The sequence below is a fragment of the Pleurodeles waltl genome, chromosome 12 (assembly GCF_031143425.1).
Source record: "Pleurodeles waltl isolate 20211129_DDA chromosome 12, aPleWal1.hap1.20221129, whole genome shotgun sequence".
NCBI classification, from domain to species: Eukaryota; Metazoa; Chordata; class Amphibia; order Caudata; family Salamandridae; genus Pleurodeles; species Pleurodeles waltl.
Window position 1 is genome coordinate 237473511 of NC_090451.1, and position 11543 is coordinate 237485053.

The following is an 11543-nucleotide window of genomic DNA, read 5'->3' on the forward strand; positions in this document are numbered from 1 at the left end:
AAATGCAGAGGAACTCTAGTGAGCTCTTGCATTCGTTATCTGATGAATAGCCCAGAGGAGAGACCCTAAATAGCCAGAAAAGGAGGTTTGGCTACTAAGAAAGGAGGCTTGGCTACTGAAAGAGGTAAGCACCTATCGGGGGTCTCTGACATCACCTGCTGACACTGGCCACTCAGAGCAGTCCATTGTGCCCCAACACCTCTTAATCCAAGATGGCAGAGGTTTGGGACACACTGGAGGAGCTCTGGGCACCTCCCCTGGGAGGTACTGGTCAGGGGAGTAGTCACTCCCCTTTTCTTTGTCCAGTTTCGCGCCAGAGGAGGGCTGGGGGATCCCTGAACCGGTGTAGACTGGCTTATGCAGAGATGGGCACCATCTGTGCCCTTCAAAGCATTTCCAGATGCTGGGGGAGGCTACTCCTCCCCAGCCCTTCACACCTATTTCCAAAGGGAGAGGGTGTAACACCCTCTCTCAGAGGAAATCCTTTGTTCTGCCTTCCTGGGTTGCCCAGACCCCAGGGGGACACAAACCTGTCTGAGGGGTTGGCAGCAGCAGCTGCAGTGGAAACCCCAGAAAGGCAGTTTGGCAGTACCCGGGTTCTGTGCTAGAGACCCGGGGATGCATGGAATTGTCCCCCCAATACCAGAATGGTATTGGGGTGACAATTCCATGATCCTAGACTTGTTACATGGCCATGTTCGGAGTTACCATTGTGACGCTACACATAGGTAGTGACCTATGTGTAGTGCATGCGTGTAATGGTGTCCCGCACTCACAAAGTTCGGAAATTTGCCCTGAACAATGTGGGGGGCACCTTGGCTAGAGCCAGGGTGCCCACACACTAAGTAAATTGGCACCTAACCTTCACCAAGTGAGGGTTATACATTTAGGTGACTTATAAGTTACTTATGTGCAGTGAAAAATGGCTTTGAAATAACGTGGGCGTTATTTCACTCAGGCTGCAGTGGCAGGCCTGTGTAAGAATTGTCTGAGCTCCCTATGGGTGGCAAAATAAATGCTGCAGCCCACAGGGATCTCCTGGAACCCCAATACCCTGGGTACCTAGGTACCATATACCAAGGAATTATAAGGGTGTTCCAGTGTGCTAATGAGAATTAGTAAAATTAGTCACTAGCCTGCAGTGACAATTTTAAAAGCAGAGACAGCATAAACACTGAGGTTCTGGTTAGCAGAGCCTCAGTGATACAGTTAGGCACCACACAGGGAACACATATAGGCCACAAACTTATGAGCACTTGGGTCCTGGCTAGCAGGATCCCAGTGACACATATCAAACATATTGACAACATAGGGTTTTCACTATGAGCACTGGGCCCCGACTAGCAGGATCCCAGTGAGACAGTAAAAACTCCCTGACATACTCACAAACAGGCCAAAAGTGGGGGTAACAAGGCAGGAAAGAGGCTACCTTCCTACAGTTTTGGATGTATTGTTTGTGTGCCTCATTTATTGCCTCTGTGAGTACAACAAATGCTTAACACAACTCCTTGATAAGCCTAACTGCTCGTCCACACTACTGCAAAAAGAGCACCAGACCTATCTATTTCTGCCTCTGCAAACCTTTGGGGATCCACTGGTCTCTCTGCACAACGTACTTCGTTTTAGTGCACTATATAGAGAGACAGTTTCCTACAGTCCCCTAGATCACAGCACATTTGCGGACCAACAACAGCAATAACTTGGAATACCTATAGAGGTAACCTATGCGACACTCCCTCTTTTGCGCACAATGACTAATCTGATAAACTCTCCTTCAGTTCATCTTTTGGGGTTTAGATGTGGGGGAGGAGCAGGAGGAGCAGGGGGACCCGGGGGGGGGGGGGGGGACCTCCACTCGAAACTTGTCATGAATGCTGCGTCTTTCATCTCACTCGATAAACACTGATGTATGCTGTGTACACTTGCCTCGATGTAAATAAAAAGTATATATATATATATATATACATATATATATATATATAGATATATATATCTGTATTAGGACTCATTAGTCATTAAAGATGAGGTATGTCTTTCGTCCAGTACAAAACCTTGATGTTTTAGTGTGAGTGATTGATTACTTACTCCAGAGCACTTTGTGGCAAGCCATCTCTGAACTGAATACAAGAGTCCATCCATCGAAGTTTTCAACTAATGTGCTTAATGCCATCTTTGCCCGAGCATGGCCCACTAAAGAACTGTCGTCAACCTCACCTCCATTTAATGGTTATCATGCAGCAAAGAAAGCCTGTGCTCTGCATAAGCAATGAATGCTCTAGATGTCCAAGTAGTTGTCTGTGTGCCATTTGAAATCTTTTGTGCCGCAAGTGGAAATAAAGGGACTACTTTACTGCATGTCTTTAACAAAGACCTACATTTTTGATTCACCGACTAGTAAAAATCTACACTCGCTCCCACAGAACACTGCTGTCCTGTTAGGCACACTGCCACGTTCCTCCACCCAAAACGTATCTTTCTCCAGTCTGGACTCATGAACCCCATACAGGTTTCCTTATCTCATTTCACGCTGATCTTCTTCTGATCAATACCTCTTTATAAGATAAAAATGTACACATATTAAGAAAAGGCGCACAAAATAATAGTGCTAAACAGTGTTGCAAACACAAAAACTGGGGCAGTTTACATTTATTAAGGAATGATAGTCGAGACTCGCCTCTGGCTGACTGTAAAGAGTAATAAAAAGCAAACGTTTGCTTTTTTTTTGGCCACACACTTCCTCGTTCCACACCTGTCACCTGCTCAGCTGAGACGTAGGTTTGTACCTCATTCCGGTCCCACCCTTACCTGCTCACGAGGCGGCTCGAGTACTCGAGCTTCCGCTGTAACTCTAACCTCTGTTGCTACCTTCCAGTCACCACATCAACACCCTTGCCATGCCATGGGTTTAGAGCCTGTTCTCTGCTCAACGACGCCATGCTCTACATTTCCAACTAGGTGTATAATATGTGCCATCTGAAATATTTTATGCCGCTGATGCAAGTCACAATAAAGATTTCGAAAGGTAAGCATGAGTAAATCATATATACCTCGATTGTACATTAATAAAAGATCAATGTGTGAAGGACTTACAGCCAAGCTATGTATTTTTTTTAAATCAGGAGGCTGGAGGCAACTAAAGCTGTCTCTATGTCATTCCTACAAATGCAGCAGATTGTCGGCAAACGTGGACCAGCTTAAAGGCACGACAAAGAGCACAGAAGTCAAACTGACTCTGCCCTCTTAAAAACACTATACATAACCATGTTAATAATACTCTCATGCAGGGTGGAAATCACGACAAAAGACAGGCATAACCAATTTCAAAAAGAGAAGTGACAGAGAATCGTTTTGGATTTGCATAGTAACAATTCTGTAACTTGCTTCAATAAAACACAACACAAGTCCATCAAGGACAGCATCTTCCAAAACAAAGAAAAGACAGGTAGTTAACAGATCAAAAAATAGCTACACGGTGTAGCAGCAATTCAAGATTCCCTCAAGTATACAGAACGGTTAGAGTAGAGCCGACACCAGTTGGCATTTCTCCTGAACATCTTTGAGTTTGTATATTGTAAAGCACGTGATGGCCTGCAAAATCTGCTACACTTTTCTTAATCAATCAGGAAACACTAAATCACCACTGAGACTGGTGGCTGTGCCTAGCTCTGGTTGGATGAGGCGAACCAGGCTGTAGATGTTCTGTGCAGATACGCCTGATACGAGGTGGCAAGATGTCACTCCTCTGACCCTTTGGCTCTCCACAAACAGTATTTGCAAATTTTAATCAGACAGAACTGGACTATTTCCTTGGATCTCTTTCACTACGGAGTTATAATTTCATGATGCCTTAATCGTTCTCCCACAGGCGTCTGAGGAGCTAAAAAAAAAAAAAAAAAAAAAAAAAAAGGGAGTTCCTAAAATAAGAACTATTACATCACAAATGAACATTGTACATGATAAAGCTAGAAACAGCAGTGTGCGTTGTTCCCCAAATATCTCAGAAAGAAGATCCTAAGACTGTCCCACAGAATAAATTTACACACTGAAGCATGGGTCCATTAAAATCCACCTAAAACCTAAAGTAACTGCTGAGACTGCCCCTGTTCAGAGACTGGTCACTGGAGTGTAGGAGCCAAGAAGGGTTAGCATGGATGAAGTCAGTCAATACAGGAAACAACGGGGTAAGGCTCTTGTCTAACCCAACAGTTTGGGCTCTGACAGAGAACAGTTGGCTGAGTACAAAAGCATGTCTGGCGCTCACAGAGATCATCTTCATCAGCTGCCCACTTTATGCTCTGCCAAGCACTATCTGGACGTCACAAGGTCACCACTCGGGATTCTTGTGCTGACTCCCTGTGAAAGCATAATTATTTGATCAATTGGTTCCTGCACTTAAACACTGGCCACGTAAGGCAGTAGACTGTAAATGTTTGAACATCTAGCTAGGATCTACAACTGCATCACTGAAAAACATCTGACAAGCCTAGGAACCAGTGGCTAGACATGAGCAGACCCTGACCAAGAAGAAAAGAAAATCTGTAGAATGAACCTTGCTTGTAGAGCATCTCAAGGTACCAAATCACCCAGTAGTCATTAAAACAGTGTCCAAAAGCTGGTAAGAACCAAACTGAACACATATGCTTCAGAAGAGAATTGAGAGCTCACATCAAATATTTCACAACTGACTGGTGATGCTCAACATGACCCACATCCATCACAGTCTGACTTTGTGGGAGCTCATTGGCACTCCTTTTCCAAGCATGATTTGGTTAACGAAGGCTTTTCTTTCGCATTAGGGTGCATGGTAGTGCGACACTTTCTTTAGCCAGTGTCACACTGGCAAAAGAAAATTACCATGATTACCGAATTAGTGTTCTACTACAATATCGAATTTTTATATTGACCTGAACTTAAATCAACTGCACAATATTGAACACCACCATATTGTCATGGTAAGTATATATGATGTAAGGAATAATTAATCTATATTTCCTTATGTTTGCTTACCTTGGCAATACGTTGATAGTTAAAATTCTTGAGTCCATGTAAGAGCAGGCCGATATTACTGACCAGAGTGTTTTGACATACAACGCTGGAATAATTTGGTTCAACTGTGCAGATTAAAGACAGAATTGGACACTAACCTTAAATGCGACTTCCAAAGCTGCTACAAGAAACTAGTGGGCCAGAGTCTGCCCCAAAGTAAAGGCACTTCTTTTAGGACAAACTCAACGAAACAAAAAGAACAGCTCAATCACTATTATTTAAGAAACTTGAGCTAACAGACACAACATGGCAATTGGCCACAATGTACAAATTTGGAAACTCAAAACAAAACCAACAGCAGGTAATAAGACCTACAAGTAAACTGAACAACAGATCGAGTCAGCTCATATCTATACTGGGCAGCAAAGTAACCTTGTACAAAGATCAGGAAAACAACATTTTCCATAAGCAGTACCTTCTGAAGACCTCTACTGAAAATGTTCGCTGTACCTGTCCCATATACCCTATGCACTGTACTGTACCAAAAGCATGTGGTAAAAATATACAAAAGCATCTGCAGTTTTTCGTAAGACCTGGTCCAACTAAATGCTCAAAAGTGTTAATATTTCAGACATACGTTGGAAGTAGTCTTTGGTCTACGGCCACACTAAATTATGTTACAGTAATCAATATAAAATTAGCATAGTGGGTCAAGTCTGATCTGCGGGGGCAAAATCCCTTGAGGAATGATCCAGTGGTGATCGAGTATGTGGTTGAATGCCTTTCTGGGGGGCTGTGGACCTATGGATCAGTGATAAATCAACACTGAGGGCCATATTCATACTTTTTGACGCAAACCAGCGCTGGCGCTGGTTTGCGTCAAAACATTTACCGCCAGCTAACGCCATTCCAACACACCAGGCGAGCGCCTTATTTATGGATTGGCGGTAGCCGGCACTGCGGGCTGGTTAGAGTAAATAAAAATAAAAAATGACTAACCGGGCAGTGCACGCGTAGGGAAGAATGAGGGTTGAGCGTCAAAAAATTCTAACCAGACTTGCACCATTTTTTGACGCACAACCCCCATTGAAATGACTCCTGTCTTAGCAAAGACAGGAGTCATGCTCCCCTGCCCAATGGCCATGCCAATGGGACTTCTGTCCCCTGGACATGGACAATGGGCACAGTGGCATGTAGGGGGGCCCAAGTTAGGCCCCCCTATGCCACAGAAAAAAATTAAATAAAAAAATACTTACCTGGGATGGGTCCCCCCATCCATGGGTGTCCTCCAGGGGTAGGTGAGGGTGGCAGGGGGTGTCCCTGGGGGCAGGGAAGGGCACCTGTGGACTGCTTCCATGGTCAGAGACCATGGAAATGAGCCCACAGGTCCCTTAATGCCTGCCCTCACCCAGGTGTTAAAAAACGGCGCAAATCAGGCTGGGCGTCAAAATAACACCGGAGTATAAGTAAGGCGCACGGGCCTTAAAGTCATTTTTTGGACTGGAACACCTACCTTGCATGTCATTAACGAAAGTAGGTTTCACGCATCCAGAAAATTACGCATAGTGATGAATTTTGACGTTCGAGGGGTCGGGCGTCTAAGTATAAATTTGGTGTTAGGTTGCGCCGAATTTGCGTAAAAAATGTTGACGCAAATTCGGTGCAAACAGAGTATAAATATACCCCTGAAATGTGCTCTTCGGGTTACAAACATTTTGAGACAAAACAAGGACGTCTTATAATACTGCCTCTGTATAAGACTTGAGACAGCTTTACTGCATTGTTATTAAGTATCAAAAACAGCACTGCTGCCTAACCACAAAAATCCTGACACATTTACCAACTCACTAATAATCTGTAATATCAGCGTTTTCCAAGGGAGGAAAAATGCCTTGCAATGTAGCCATATTAGGTATAAATATCTGAGAAGCCATTTAGCATTTACAAAAAAAAACTCCAAAGGATTAAGGTGAGGGATCATATTTTGGAGATTAGTGTCTTCATTACTTCGCAGCACACCGTTACCCCACAACAATCACGAGGATAATCACTCGTGCATTCATTAAACTGTGGTGCTAACTAAGGACACAGTCTCAGGCATAACTGAGAAATTTTACAAATACTTCAACATATCTGATGTTAGGCAGAGACAGCTCCAGTGTGTGGCTGAATAATTTGGGGAAAATGTTTGTGGAAAACATTTGTACTGTAGCAGGAGCATCCTTAACATGAGATGCAGGTTATATAGAGCAACACGACGTGTGCGAACTGGTAACCGATAACAGGATGAGACTTGAGGTAACACTAGTAAACACACTGGCTTGTTTCACATTATTTAAAATTTGTTTCACAAAGAGATAGTGTGACGTGCCCAGAATAATACAATTTTGGTACAGGCCCCACATTCATTAAGTACTTTGTTTTGGTTCCCCTAAAATACTTAAAGCCAAAGATTCATTTTAAAGTGCATGAAATATAAAATTCTTTCAAATCATAGTATTCGTTGCATGGTAAACATAGACAGACACTGGCTGCACATATAAAAAAGTCACGCATCTGTCCTGTAGAAAAATAGAAAATCCCGAAAGTTCGGTGCAACAGCAAGACCAGTCGTTCTTGGGCAGTCAGGAATTCTGCCTCTGGGGGCAGAAAGGGTAATACAGCTGAACAACAAAGGACAACAACCTGCGGCTATGGAAGAATAATATATACGTTCAACCCCATTCCACTCTACCGTCCTGAGGTCCTCTGGGAAGTTTCAGGCTAAAAAAAAAAAAAAAAGACATAAAAGTCTTGTAGTGTAATTTCTGCTAATGGTTGCAGGTACTCTTTTTTTTGTGGACTGGACGTATTTGTAATCATAGGACGTTGACCACATCAAGAGACCTGAAGACAGAAAGGAGGACAAGAGAACGTCTACGGTACAACCAGGAAGAGAAGCAGTGCTAGGCCCATCGAGGACACGGGGGTTTCTCCCTCACTGACAAGAGTGTATTTCACGCTGTCTCCACCCGGGGTACCGAATTCACCTGCTACGCGTTACGCCTTCCGTCCGCGGATGGACCGGCGGACTCCTGTCTGCTCGTCTTTGTCTACGCGGGCCCGAGGAAGTAGCTTCAATGATCCAAGCCGGGCGGAGTCGATTAACAAACGTTCTACAACAAGAGCCACCCGGCCTCTACCTAACGTCACCACACGTTACTTCCTGCTACGCCCTCCCGTCCTGACACTTCTGTAGTCTTCAGTCACGAGTGAATGACTGTAAGGGAGTACCCCGCGTTGGTTAATGTTTAGCATCACGCCGGTCTAGTATATTACCTACCTTTCAGCTATGCTTGGAAACTTGCTTTATTCTATATTTGGTATCCCGCAAAATGTTTGGTGATGCATACCTTCTGAAATCTGCGCTCGTGGCCAGCTCCGACAACCACACTGTAGCGCCGCCACTCAATGGGAGGCGCAGCTCAGCCTTGCCTGTGCAAGAGCGGACAGAAGCGGGGTGCAGACCACAAGGTTATCGCCGCCCCGACCGGGACTCACTGCCGGTGTGACTGACTGACTGTCTAGCGCTGAACCTCCGGGTTCGGTGCACACTATCCAACTCCCTATCCAAATATCCAACTCCAACTCCACTATCCAACTCCCCCCCCTTCCGTTCATACCTCCCTAATCCCTATGGCTCCTCACACTCCTCCCCTCTCCTATCGCCCCACCGCCCCACTCCTCTACTATCGCCCCATAGTTCTGCCCTTAATTCCTATCCTTCTTGCAACGCCAACAACGACAACTCTCCTCTCACCCCTGGTACACCAACTCCTGCTCTCACCCTAAACCTTTCCCCACCTCTGAACCCTATACCCCTACTCCCCTCCCGTTCCCCCACCTCTTCCTGCCGTACACTGCCTAGTGCACCCCCTCCTGTTTCCATCGAGCCACCCATTACGCCGTGCTCTTCCTTACTCTCTCTGGAAAAAAAGCTAGGCTCTCTAATCACCGCCATCTCCCAACTTGAAGCTACCATTTTAGTTTTAAGCTCCAAGATCTCGACTTTTCCACACACCTCAATTCCTTTGGCTAACACTCACCCTTCCACGAGATGCACCTCACCACCACACCCCACTATAGCTAAACATAGCCAGTCGTCTGCAAATCCACACAAGCACTCGAACGCCACTCTTCCTTCACTTCCACTTCCCAGTAACCCTGTAATCTACACTATTCCGACCATCTCCTCTGTCAGAACCACTCGCCCACCTAAATCCTCCCGAGCGCCCTCATATAAGCACAATATCCCTATCACCCCTCATAGCCCAAGTGCCCCCGTCACCAAAACAGTTGCGTCAGAGCTGCGCTGTCTGCTCCACAACTGCAGATCTGCAATAAAACACAAACTTGAAATCTCCGATACCATCAACCAGCACAATATTGACATGATCTTCCTCACAGAGACCTGGTTCAACGATACCTCTCACTCTATGTTTGATCTCCTTGTACCCACAGGCTATTCTATACTTAGAAATGACAGAATTGACAAAGTGGGGGGAGGTGTTGCGGTCATCTTTAGAAACTCCCTTCAACTTAAGGCTCTTCCTAACAGCTCCTGCCACACTTTTGAATGCCTATCACTTGAGCTTCAATTGCACCACCGCTCACCTCTCAGATTCCATGCTATTTACCACCCGCCTGGTAGCAGCCCTTCGTTTATGGAGGAACTCTCGGACTGCATCAGCGACCAATTCACGCAAAGTGACAATCAGATCTTCGTGGGTGACTTCAATGTCCACTGGGGCTCGCCTCAAGACACAAATGCGAATTTGCTGGCCACCTTCCTCTCTGCAAACGATCTTATCCAACACTGCACAGAAACAACACACTCTAAAGGCTCAATCCTAGACCTTGTCATTTCTAAAGCAGGCTTGCTGACTATCGCTACCCCTATTCATGTAGACTGGTCGGACCACCTCCTCATCCCATTCTCTCTTCACCTATCACACTCTATAACTCTGGGCCAGCCTATGAGGGCTACTTCCTGGTTCCGTGACACTAAAAATATTGACCTCAGTACCCTCTGTAATTCTGCCTTGCTATCACTTCCAAGGCTAGACCCGGACCTAGAGGTCAACGAACTCACCTCCCAATGCCTCACAGTCCTTGCAGTCGAAATCAATAATGTCGCTCCTCTCCAAAGCAAAAAGAAAAGGCCCACTCCCTCAGCACCTTGGTTCAACAAATCCCTCTATGAAGAAAGGAAGCTCATAAGAGCCCTTGAGAAACAATGGAGACAAGCACCCTCCACTGAAAATTTGGCCACGCTTCGTTCAGCAAGATCCAAGTACCACAATCTCATCTTCCTTGGAAAAGCGTCGCACTACAAATCCCTCCTTGACTCAGCCAAAAATAGACCCAAAAAACTATTCGACCTCATCAAGAACCCTAACAGCTCTCCCCCAACCTCCAAATTGGAAGATTCCACAAAGAAAGCAGCGGAATTCGCTATATTCTTTGACGAAAAGGTAAAATCACTTGTAGATCAGGTCATTCATCCTACCCCCACAGAGGAGTGCAAATCCTTAACCATTTGGCAAAACTTTGACCCCATCTCTGACGATGCTCTCCTTAAATGCATCCTCGATACAAAGCCCTCTAACCACTCTCTTGACCCCATCCCTAGTGCCATTCCCATTGACTTCTATACTAATTCTCTTTCCTACTGGACCACTCTGGTCAACCTCTCCCTCAGTCAAGGCTCCCTTCCTGTGTCCTTCAAAACTGGGCAGGTCACCCCTCTGCTAAAAAAACCCACTGCTGATGCGAACGACCTCAACAACTACCGTCCCATCACTAACCTACCCTTTCTTGCGAAAATCACAGAAAAATGTGTAGCGAAACAACTCTCTCGCCATATCAAGGAAAATGATCTTCTTGACAATTTCCAGTCTGGCTTCATTCAAAACCGCAGCACTGAAACAGCCCTGCTGCTAGTGATTGATGACGCGCTGCGGATACTCGATTCAGGGGAGTCTTGTCTTCTAATTCTTCTTGACCTTTCTGCAGCCTTTGACACTGTCAATCACAACACTCTCCTTAACACTCTTCAACAGAGAATGGGCATGGAGGGCACTGTGCTCAAATGGTTTGCCTCCTTCCTCTCTGATAGATCCCAAATGGTCAAAATAGCTAACAGTCTTTCAGCTCCTGTAGCAGTCAGTCAAGGTGTTCCTCAAGGCTCCATACTTGCACCCACACTGTTCAATCTCTATTTAGAACCGTTGGGAAATCTGCTGAGTAAATCCGGGATCCACTATCATCTATATGCGGATGACACACAGATTTACCTTAAGGTGGCCTCCAATCACGATCTCTCCTTCCTTAGCTCTACCCTCGACTCCATTCAAAACTGGATGGTAACTCATCAACTGATCCTGAATCCCTCCAAAACAGAATTCCTCCTCCTTTCCTCCTCCCTTTCTCATCCCCCAGTGCAAACATGGATGGATCAGATCAATCTAATGAACAATAAGCCCATCATTGTTGAGAGCGCAAAATCCCTGGGTGTC

The 11543-nt window shown here is 45.4% G+C and overlaps 1 protein-coding gene across 1 annotated transcript in view; it reads right to left on the reverse strand.

Annotated features, from left to right (window-relative positions):
- IST1 (IST1 factor associated with ESCRT-III) overlaps nucleotides 1–8183 on the reverse strand; it is a 138359-nt gene extending 130176 nt beyond the window's left edge. Inside the window, exon 1 of the mRNA XM_069216798.1 lies at nucleotides 8016–8183. The gene's annotated coding sequence lies outside the window, so the exon portion shown is untranslated. The remainder of the gene's footprint in view (nucleotides 1–8015) is intronic.
- Nucleotides 8184–11543: the final 3360 nt, after the last annotated feature.